The sequence below is a fragment of the Simochromis diagramma genome, unplaced genomic scaffold (genome assembly GCF_900408965.1).
Source record: "Simochromis diagramma unplaced genomic scaffold, fSimDia1.1 OVJJ01000603.1, whole genome shotgun sequence".
In the NCBI taxonomy this organism is placed as follows: domain Eukaryota; kingdom Metazoa; phylum Chordata; class Actinopteri; order Cichliformes; family Cichlidae; genus Simochromis; species Simochromis diagramma.
In genome coordinates, this window is record NW_024387414.1 from 24,055,113 (window position 1) to 24,067,322 (window position 12,210).

At 39.5% G+C, this 12,210-nt stretch overlaps 1 protein-coding gene across 7 annotated transcripts in view; it reads right to left on the minus strand.

The window, feature by feature from the left end:
• Positions 1-12,210, minus strand: part of LOC120720942 (protein diaphanous homolog 3-like) — a 183,743-nt gene that overhangs the window by 60,319 nt on the left and 111,214 nt on the right. The window lies entirely within an intron of this gene.

Consider the following 12,210-nt stretch of genomic DNA (forward strand, 5'->3'; position numbering starts at 1 on the left):
AGAGGATAAAGAGCTGGTCCAGTGTTCCGCGACCAGAACGAAAACCGCATTGTTCCTCCTGTATCCGAGGTTCGACTAGCGGACAAACTCTCCTCTCCAGCACCCTGGCATAGACTTTCCCAGGGAGGCTGAGGAGTGTGATCCCCCTGTAGTTGGAACACACCCTCCGGTCCCCCTTCTTAAAGATGGGGACCACCACCCCGGTCTGCCAGTCCACAGGCACTGCCCCTGATCTCCACGCAACATTGCAGAGACGTGTCAACCAAGACAGCCCTACAACGTCCAGCGCCTTCAGGAACTCGGGGCGGACCTCATCAACACCAGGGGCTCTGCCACCAAGGAGTTGTTTAACTGCCTCAGTGACCTCGCCCCCGGAAATTGGCGGGTCATACCCCTCATCCCCAGACTCTGCTTCCTCCTCGGAAGACGTGTCAGTGGGATTAAGGAGGTCCTCGAAGTATTCCTTCCACCGCCCGACAATTTTCTCAGTCGACGTCAACAGCGCTCCGCCAGCACTATACACAGCGCAGGTAGAGCACCCACCCTCCTGAGACGCCTGACGGTTTGCCAGAATCTCTTCGAGGCAGTCCGAAAGTCTTTTTCCATGGCCTCTCCGAACTCCTCCCACACCCGAGTTTTTGCTTCAGCCACTGCCCGAGCCGCATTCCGCTTGGCCTGTCGATACCTGTCGGCTGCCTCCGGAGTCCCACAGGCTAACCAAGCCCGATAGGCCTCCTTCTTCAGCCTGGTGGCTCCCTTCACCTCTGGTGTCCACCATTTGGTTCGGGGATTACCACCACGGCAGGCACCAACCACCTTGCGGCCGCAGCTCAATGCAGCAGCTTCGGCAATGGAGACGCTGAACATGGTCCATTCGGACTCAATGTCCCCAGTCTCCCTCGGAATGCTGTTGAAGCTCTGCCGGAGGTGTGCGTTGAAGATCTCGCGGACTGGGGCCTCTGCTAGACGTTCCCAGCACACCCTCACTACGCGTTTAGGTGCACCAGGTCTGTCCAGCGTCCTCCCCCGCCACCTGATCCAACTCACCACCAGGTGGTGATCAGTTGACAGCTCAGCCCCTCTCTTTACCCGAGTGTCCAGAACATATGGTCGCAGGTCTGGTGATACGATTACAAAATCGATCGATATATCTGTTTAAAAGCTTAATAATAGTAAATGCTACAAGCTCACAATTTCATCAGTGAAACTTAATAATAAGCTTGAAGTCCTGTGTTTTTGTGCTGAAAGATATCAGTAAGTTGCAAATGAGCTCTAATAAAATGTGTCAAGCTTACTACTGTGCTTTGTTGGGAAGATAGAAAAAAAATATGTGAAAGGTTTTTTTATGTATGTTACGTATGTGAAAGTAAAGTGCAAATGTAGAAATACAATTGAAAAGGTCAAATGAACAAGAAGATAAAAGCCAAACATGGTTTACTCTCCCAGAAAACAAAAGAATAGACTCTGGAAGCAGAATAAAGTCTAAACTGAACCTCTACCTCTGGGAAAAAGCAATAGTTATCCTCCTGTCTGAAGTGAAACTTCAATCACCATCTATTTAATCAGAGCCTGTTCAAACTGGCGTTTTCCATTGTCTGGACAAGTAATCTGTCCTTGTGTCAGTGTCTACCCTTTATTCAGACCCAGACTAATGTCTCCCGCCACTTCACTCAACAGGATGTAGCACTTATCATCAGGACGATGACCCAGTCGTAGCAGTGTGTAGCTGAGGTAGGCCGGAGCAAGGAACGAAATAGGGTCAATTGGGCTGGGATAGAAAAGCTAAGGAGAGAAAATGGCATGCCTGAGTACAATGAATGCAGGCCCACCACGGTGTTCCCTTGAACACTTAGAAGACAAATGGTGCAGCAAGGCTAGTCAGCTACCTTTCTCTACATTGAATACCCACTTAGACTTCACTTTGATACTCTGAGTGGAGAAGAGGAGGCTTATTGCAAGGCAAAGTTTTCATATAGCTCCTATGTTACTATGGCACCTTTGCTAAAAACACATTAACCCATCAGAATAGCACCCAACGTGACTGTCAGATGAATCAAGGCAGTTTCAATTCTGAAAACTATGGTAAGGAAAAGGAAAGAGATAAAGACAAATTTTACAATTGTGATAATATGCCTTGATTGAATAATATTAATCATCTTGTTACATTATAATAAGCCCTTAGGACTGAACTTTCATGTTGTGTAATTTTGCCCAGCGTAAAGACTTTTGCAGACATGCAAAAAACAAAACAAACAACAAACCAACAACAGAAGATCTCTCTTCACATCACATTGCAAAAATATCCGGGTAGAACCTGAGGAACATAACCTAAAAAGTTGACACAGATCCTAATCTATGGAGGCTGAATGCCAGAGCTGACAACACCCAAAATATTTCCTGCTAACAATCTAGTTCCAGTCCCCACATTTATTATTATATGAATGATTTTGTTTGGATTTAATTTATTTCATGATGTCTGCTTTTGTATGACACCACATATTGATATTTTATTATATAAAATTCAAAAACAAACTAAATGTTTTCATACTGAAAGAATAAAACTCATTGCCTATTCAGTCCACCGTTGGTGCTGCTGAGTGTATGTGTGGACAACCCCCCCTTCCTCCCCATGGACACAGTCGTACCCAGGCTCTCAAGTCAAGTACAGCAGGAAGGGTTCACTTGTTCACTTATTATTAATCTCTGGCTCTCTTCCACAGCATCTTTTGTCCTGTCTTCCTTCTCTCACCCAATTGGTCAATGCCAGATGGCCACCCCTCCCTGAGCCTGGTTCTGCTGGAGGTTTTTTCCTGTTAAAAGGGAGTTTTTCCTTCCCACTCTTGCCAAAACACTTACTCCTAGGGGGTCATATGATTGTTGAGTTTTCCTCTGTGTGTATTATTGTAGGGTCTACTTTACAATATGAAACGCCTTGAGACAACTGTTGCTGTGATTTGGTGCTGTATAAATAAAATTGAATTGAAAATTAAACTTATGATGTGTGGCTCATTATCTCACAAAGAACTGTTGACTGTTATCTCGTGCTTAAAATAACAGTACAGAAGTCCATGCATTTGCATTTAGTTAAACTAGACTGGACTGCAGAGCAGTTTTTCATGACACATGCAACATTCTCGATTTAAATGACAATGTTGGTCAGTATGTCTATTTGACAATCCAGCAATCCAGCAGCAATTTTGCTGCAACAAAAATGGCTTAAGTGTGAAGAGGAGACTGATTACTGTATTGTACGAAATGAAACGGACACTGACAAATTGTGCCTTTGGGGATATAAAACGCAGGTGAAAAAAAAGGTCAAAATAAAGAAATTGCTATATATATTGTTTCCAATACTCAGCACATTGCAAAAATATTTAAAACCATTCATGTTGTCTCTTGAGTTAAGTATTGTGATTATATTGTACCGTGGGGTCTCAACGGACTGCATTATGTTCACTACTGGTTTGTCTTGGATGACTTACTGGGAAGCTCTCACTGTACTTGGTAACAAGTGTCATCAACTCGTAAGGTAATTTTTCTCACACCTAACTGTTATACTGTGTGTCTGGTGCAGGTGCAGAGTCTATTTTTGACACACACACACACACACACACACACACACAGAAACACAGGGTAGAGGCACAACACCTACATCTCTACAAATGCCCGACTACAATAACCTTTTCTTTTATATAGCAATGGACCAATGAGCTCCCGCCATGCACACATTAATTTCACAGTGTGCAAGGAGGGAAGGATGTGTGTCAGTGTGTCAATTATATGAAAGGGGTGCGGCAGCAAACTATAGCGGGGAAAATTAATATTCTTTCAACGGTACCATTAATTTAATACATAATGAATACTAATACTAACTGAATACTCAATGGAGAAAAAAAATAAGATTGTCATACTGTTGTATATCACTATAAATTCCAGCAATTATCATCTATCACCACATCCTTAATAACAAGGCAATCTCAAATTTAAAAGCCGAACTATAAGGAACTGTAGGACTGGCAGAATAAATATCTCACGAGAAAGCAGACTCTCATACTAGCTTCCTGCTTCTCAAACAGATTTTTTATTCTTTCCCTTTCTTATGCCCTTCCTATACTTTTAGTATCTTTGCATGCAGGGTTGCATCTGTAGCAGTTCTTCTATTTGACATCTTAATAGTTCATTGCTTGTAGCCATGTAGGGAATGTTAAATAAAGCTCTGATGTGTAATTTGTCGCTCCACAAACATTCCTGCTCCCGGCCTACCCTGGGAGTTAATGCAACAGATTTGTCATACACAAGCTAGGCACAGCCAGAGGAGGAAGAAAAAACACCTATTCAATGTGAATTTCAATCTCCATAGGGCTCTATGCAAATGCATGCAAGCTGATGCTCCTGCTCTCTCAAAGTGCCAGAACAGACCAATGACGAAACCAGGCTGTCTATTATAGTGCAGGTAGAAGAGCTGGAGGAATATCAGAAGGAAATTGGGATAAGCTCACGTTCCAGGAATACAGAACTAGGCAAAGCTAAAAAACAAACTGAATGCAGATACCTGTAACAGGTAAAGAAGATTAAATTCGTTTTGATCATTTCCTCCAAAAAATCCCTCCCCTTTCCTTCCCTGTCTCATTGCTTTGCCCTTCAGCATAATGTGGATACACAGCCTCTCTGGGGCTTTTTAGGGAATTGATGGATAATCAGATGATTACACAGAAAATCTCCATTGAGGACAATCCTCCCTGACAAACAAAGAGAAAGCTCTTTAGTTAATAAATAGGCTGAGAGACAGAGAGAGAGATAGTGAGAGAGTCAGAGATAGTGAGAAAGACAGAGAGAGGGAGACCAAATCCTGTCCTGGGTTGGTAGAAAAATGCCAAATCTCTATCACGTATTCATTTCATCCAAACAGACCGCTTGTATGCATGTGTGTGTGTGTGTGTGTGTGTGTGTGTGTGTGTGTGTGTGTGTGTGTGTGTGTGTGTGTGTGCACGTGTGTGCAATGCCAGAAACATCACGACTTAGCTATGTCACCGAGTTTGCCTTTAGCTTTATCTTAAACTGAGCGTATCTAAATAAATTTCAAGCTCTAGGCATATTTATATAAGCCTTTCTGACAAAAATTGGCTGAAGTTTATTTTTCAGATTTTCTTATTTTTGAACTACTTTTTTTTTTTTTTTTTAAATTGAAAAGTTTGCAGTAAAAACACTCACCAACACAGAGAGGCAGGAAAGAAGAAGAGATGCCAAGTTGTCAGTTGGAGTAGTTTACAAACTAAACAAGCAAGAGTTTTTCAAATTCACACAAGGATTGAAAGCGCTCAGTGCCAGCAAAGGATGCTGAAAGCCCTATGTTGGTGATCTACTGTTAATATGCCATATGACTATAATGATCTGAGGTACATCAAAATCTTAGGTAAAAATATGAAAAATGTTTAATTAAGCAGTGAGGCTTCTTCGAAACAATATTTAAAGCCAAATAGCACAAATTTGGTTTTAAAAGGGTAGCTAAACCCTGTACAAAGAAGAAGCAGAGATTCTATGTAATTGTGGCTTGGATTCTCAATTTTCACACTCCAGGGCATTCTAGTCTTCTTTTTAGACACATTTTTATTTTAGGTATATTGTTATTCAAGTTGCAGTTTTCTTGAAAAATGCACAAAGTTTTCCCTTTCTGATTTCTCAAGACAATATTAAGTTTCTGCTTAATCCATTCCAACCTCTACCATCACAAGCCTTTCAAGGCCTTTGCACAAAAGCATCTAGACCGTAATATGCCTCATGGTACACTTCTCCTCAACCTTGGTGTGCAGCTTTCAAACAAACATGTTGTGTAACAAGGGGAGTAATTTTCATAATTTCAATGTCATCCAACAATTTTGCCATCTATCTCTCTTGTGCTAAAACATCACACGAACAATACAAACAGGTAGGAGTACCTTATCCACATAAAGTGTTTGATAATAACTGCACACACAGCACCTCAAAGCCTGCACCTGCAGACCACTGATAATCAATCAACTAACATATCAGGTCTTTGCAACAGTACCACAACCCACAAACACTGTTTTATGTGCAGTAGTTTTATTTTTTGCCTTTACCTCTTTTGCTGGCATTAACAGTCTAGTATACAGAAGAGAACCCATCTATAGGACAAATGTTGAAATTATTCATCGTGCGTGTTTACTGGATGAGCTCAAAACTGTAAAATTTCAGGAAATCTGTGGCAAATGTGTTCCCAGGCCAGATCAAAGAGAAATGAGGTGGTTTGTATTATGCTTCAGCCAAGACAGGCCTTGGTGTGGCCTGATAGTAAAGCCACAGCTGTATGTTTGGCCTGGATGGAGCACAGTGGTTCTGATCTTGCACCCTAACGTCTACAGGAGAGCTACAGTGCTTGGCATAGTAATGACTGTAGATGCTGTTGCAGAGCTCGGACTGCCAAGCTAAATGGCTCTGCCAGCTTTAGTGTGGGCACTGAAAATGGGTCTGAACTGTTGAACGTGTTTCTGGCACCAGGAGTGCTTGTAGGTAAAAAGGGGGGGAAAGAGAAAAAAAAAAAGAAAATTGGCAACAAAAAGCAATTCGGTTAGGGATCAGACTGTCTGGCATAAGGCAAATATTTCCTTCTTAAGAGTTATGTTTGGAGAATTCTAGTTAAATAACTATTAATCTAGTAGCACTTTGATAAGAAAAACTTGTGTATGTAGACATATTTACAAAGGCACTGAGGGTGTGTTCATGGGGACATCCTGCTTCAAGGAAGTTTGGATAATACATTCATACGTTTGAAGGGTTATTAAATGTGTTTAAATAGGACAAGAAATTACATTGCTGTGAAGTTATGGGGTGACAGTTGCTCTGCATTTTGCTGTGGCAACCACAAGATAAACAGTGACAACAAACAGTAGTACACTATAAGGCATTATATAGTAATGGATTCCATATTTGTTTGTGTGGGATGGGAAACCTTGCAGATGGGCGTTGTATATTGGTCCACAAAAATTACTTCCCAGCAGTTTCCTTGAGAGCAGTTGACAGTGAACTGGTTCATTCAAATTAATCAGTTGGGTCGCTTTGAAAATACAAAAATGATACTGGATCTGTATGCGGCTTGGAAGATTTTTGTAGAATTTTAACTCCAGTGCATAGTTCTCATATTCACTTCAAGCAACCAATGACTTAGCGGGCCAGTGTAATTACACCTTCTACAGTCATCACGTTATGCAAAATAGGAACAAAATAACATTCTGACAACACTATAACTGGTAAAAGGAAGCCATAAAATACAGATTTTTTTGGGACATTATTCTGCTGACATAACATCTGACAAAGCACAGAAGGCATTTAAAACAACTCTGCAAACTGCAAATGTACCAAAGGCATAAACTGGATGCTTATTAAATTCTAAATGCAGTAGGTAACTTTTTTAAAAATGATTTGATTTTTGTCTTACTTGCTGTCACTATATCCTTGCAAGAGTACAAGAGTCAGATATTCTGTGAAAACAATCAGCTTCTGCTGGCACCTCCAAATAGTGGAAGGAGCTACTGTGCCTCCAGAAAAACAACTAGTCAGACCAAGAAAAATTGCAGCATGTGTACACGCGGCACATCTTCCCTCTGCTGCACACGCTGTTGCTCATTTAAGCTGAAGTTCTCCAGCATTCAAATTCATTCTAAACTTTAATGGTCCTTCATTTTCTCCCGCTGAAGAACACAGTGAATGCTAAAATGGGAGTTTTTGTATTGGAGATTGTCTTTATGAAATTAGTTTGGTATTTATTAACTGTGACAATTGTGGTTCTGCTCTCACAGCTAAATGTTCTCGTCATGAGTGCATTTACATTGGCAGTAATATTGACCAGACTTTCATTTGTTCAACAATTTGAATTACAATATGCTCAAAGGTTATTATAGAATTTTTTGCCCAATGATGCCACAAATGCCTGTCATGGGTTTAATCAGAAACATAACAACTGAGTGAGCAGGGCTGACATGGAGAGACTTTACTACGCATGGCTAAACTACGTCCACTAGCACAATGATTGGCCTAGCCATAAACACACATGCAGCCATGGTGGCTCATAATGAACAATAATTTAGCCAACTGATGCATATTTATCTTGCCAAGATCCCATTCTCTACAGTAATGTCAGACTTCATTAACTCTGGGGTGGGTGAGCGACCAACTTTTTGAGTCTTTCAGAAAAACTGCAAAAGTGCATCGAGTGAAAACCAGCACCTGGTTTTTGTGGAGAAACACAGCTTCAAATACAGTCTGTCTAGGCCTGCTTTTTGTTGTCTGAGAACAGCCACCTGCTGACATTTGTTAGCATTTTGACATTTGATAAAATGAACAACAGCCACATACTGTTGGCAAGTCGCTCTCAGATAAGTAACAAAATATCTGTTTACACTGCTGTGTTGACTCTACTGTAACAGCCTTACCTGCAATTATGGCTCATAATGCAAATTTGGTCTGATACGCACAGCTCAACAAGAGGGAATGAGGTAACAAATACTGTTTTTTTAAGTGAAACGTCTGCTGAATTTGCAATTATGACTCATTAATCATTCTATTGCTGTTCTGTTGTGTAAATGTTCTCAAATCTTATCTGAGGAGCTCTGTGCTCATGGAAAGAGAAGGTTTCATCCGATCTTTAGACACTAACACTTGGTAGGGAAAACGTATAGATACATTTTAATCTTGTTCTCTTATTATTTCGGTTCAGGCAAAAGAATAGATAACTGCTCTGTGCCCTTGTCAAAGACCAAATGCAGTGTATTAGTGTTATAAAATTGAATTAAAATAAAAACTGAAGCCAATAAGTGGTTAAAGAAAAGACTATTGGGTGGACAAGTATTAATTAATTATGACTTTCTGAAAATGCATTTATGTTGACAGATATGAGCTTCTTTCACTGGGGATAGTTTCAGTGTTACTCCCACTTGGAGGTCTGTTATGATTTTGCTTTCTAACTGTAAGATAAATTTCCCTTGAGAGAAAATATGTTCATCAAATGCAGCAGCAATACAAATTTAAATATTTAATAGTGATTTATAAAACTACAGCCTGTATCGGATAATGTATGATACAAGCCAGAGTAACAGCCTCCATCTGTGTAAGACGCAGTAGTATCTCTTGAGAATAACATTTTAGACAGCTAGGTGCTGTCTTCTCAGTTTTTGCTGAAAGTTGGAAAGGAGACAATGATTTATAAGATTCAGGTCCCATTTGTCAATGCAAAATATCAAAATAAATGAGGAATGTTTAACAGTAACTTCTGTCTTCACAGCATGTAACCACTCAAAGTAAACACTGATGCTGCATTTATAGGATAGTTTGTACACCCCATGCAGTATCGCTTAACAGTCAAATGACTTAAAACAGTGTCACATAACTGCTTCATTTTCAAATTGAACACAAGCTTTGTCCACCTCCTTTATTTGTGGTTGCAGACGCCATGTTTTCCTGCATGTAGGATACTGTACAGCACTGCACACTTTTTTCCAGAGATGTTCTGTCGTTCTTTAGATAATTTTTTCCAGCTGTTCTTTGCTGGAGGGGTTGTTGCTCTACCTTCCTCTTTAAAAACACTCCAAAGGTGTTCAGTTGGATTCAAGTCAGGAAATGCACCAGCCAGGTCATAGTTTTACCTTTTTTCTTTTTCTCTGATTTTGGCAATCTGCTGTATTATCATGCTGGAATATCATTCTTGTACCAGACTACTGGAGAGTGGGAGGCATGCTGTCAGAAAATATTTTGTCTTACATAAACACGCATTCATGGTGCAATCTATAAATGTCAACATGTCCCTATCATCACATTCCCACCTCTATGCTTCATTGTAGGAACCATGCACTCTAGAAGCCCTTGCAAGGTTAATGGCAAATATGTTGGACGTCATCTGAATTACACAAATTTATTTTAGTTTTATCTTGCATATGTGCCAAATGCCTAATATGTGAACAAGACTTTTTTCTTCTTCTTTTAAGTGGGGGTTATCATTATGGTCTATTCTTTGCACTGTTTAAGTCAGGGATTTCAAACTAAGTTTAAATCGTGGGCCAGACCAGTGAAAAAACTCTTTCTGTCATTGTAAGGACATTTAACTAAACAGGTCATCCATGAAATATCATAATATAAGAAAACAAAGTGCAGTTTCAACAATACATCTCCATTTTCTGCACAATACATGTGTAAAGCAAAAGGTTCTGGTACTTCATTTTGTAATTTCATTTAATTGCGTATCTATTGCATAACTATTTGATGCAGTATGAATGGCAATGGTGGAGGTCTTTAAAATCTGTAAAACTACAGTTAGAAAGTTCACAATCCATGCCCTCATTGCACTTTTTCCAAAGCCTTTCACTGGGTCATACTGGAGTCTTTGCTGAGCCCATTCTGGCCCCCAGGCCTTATTTTTGACAGCCATGGTCTAAGCTAGGGCTGTCAAACTCAAATACACAGTGGGCCAAAATTCAAAACTGGATCAAAGTCATTAATATTCATTGAAAAAAAATCTTCCTCCAAATATAACAAGGAATCTTTTCTTATGGACTCAAACAAGTTTTGCTGAAAAACTGAATATGGAACAAACAAAGCTTAATACTAAACAATATATATAACTTATATAAACGTATATACAACTTAATATTGCACACATGCAAAATCAAAATTCAAATTAAATAACACATCAGTGGAATTCATTTCTTAAATAAAAAAATGTATTTGCAGCCATCTGAATTAAATGTTATCATTTTATCATTTATCAAATTTTCATCATATTCTCCCACCAGTCCAGAAAGCTCCTGTTTTCTGCCTTTCTTTTTGCCATTTTGGGATAGGTAGCATGGCAGTATTTGCATGGTTGCTATGACTATGGTCAACAGAGGAGAGGGTGCTAATGGGTCCTGTCATGGCTGATGCGCCAAAACACCAACAGAGCATTCTGGGAATTGTAGTATTAGCAGTACATGCACTGTATAATACTGGCAGGCCAGCTCTAATAGTAATTTTGTATGGCTTCGTGGGCCAAATGTAATTAGGCCGTGGGCCAAATTTGGCCCGCGGGCCAGAGTTTGACACCTATGGTCTAAGCTGTCACAGAAAATCGGATTTTCAATGATGACCCCTGTTTCAAGTCTGAAGCACTTGTCTGTCTCAGAAAGATTGTGACACACTGTCAATATCGTCATTTTAGGAGGGCAAATGCTAGAGCTCTGATTGGTAGTACTATGGCTTCTTCTATACCTCCTGATTACTGCAGCAAATATATTTCAGTTGATTTTTTGAGGGTCACCAATCTTCTTTTTATCTTTTTCCATCTTTCTGAAGTCTCACAATGATTTTTTTCAAGTTATCAAAGCAAGGCGCAAACACGTAACTATTCACATGGATTTTATGACCATGTTCATGCAATTCAACTGTGCGTTGAATTTAATTTCTCATTCATGTGTCAGTTTATTCACTTTTAGTGCACTGAGTTTCTGCTCTGATGGATGTATTTTAAAGTATTTGCTTTTTTTTTAAAAAGAGGAAATACACTACTTTGAAATAATGCATTTATTGACAGATAATGCAATCACATGACACTTAAGTGATACTGCACAGGGCAGTACTCACTCAAGTCACAAACTGAACAAGATTAGGCTTGTGAAACCTGCCCCATCATCCAAATAATTCAAAATAGTTTCCTTGTTTTACACATATAAACTGATATATGGTGCATGTGGTATTACTGTTGAACCTACTGTGCACTCATTTTTTATTAATATGTCAAATAAAGCATGAGCGCAAGCTTATCTGATACTGCAATAGGAGTGACTGTCTTTTTTGTTTTAAAAAAGAAATAATTTCTCCAAATCAGATTCTTTACTCTAATTTAGCACTTGTCTGAAAAGTGTTAAAAAATAAAAAGGTATATTTATTTTTACATGTGAGCAAAAAGCATTCTGCTAAATTCTGGGCAGAAATCAGAAGAAACTATTTTTTCCTTTGTAGAGTAATTCTTATTCTGCTGCATTTGGCTGCTTTTCTCTTTTTTTGAGAACCAAAAAGATACCACCTTTTTGTGTGTCCTAGTTTATGACCTAGTTATCTTGAAATGTTGAAACATAAAGAAGGATTTCATTTAATTTTGGCAGTTTGTAGCATCTCCTTTAAAAGGCACTGGCATAATACTTTGCTTGCTCAGAAAGACTGGATATG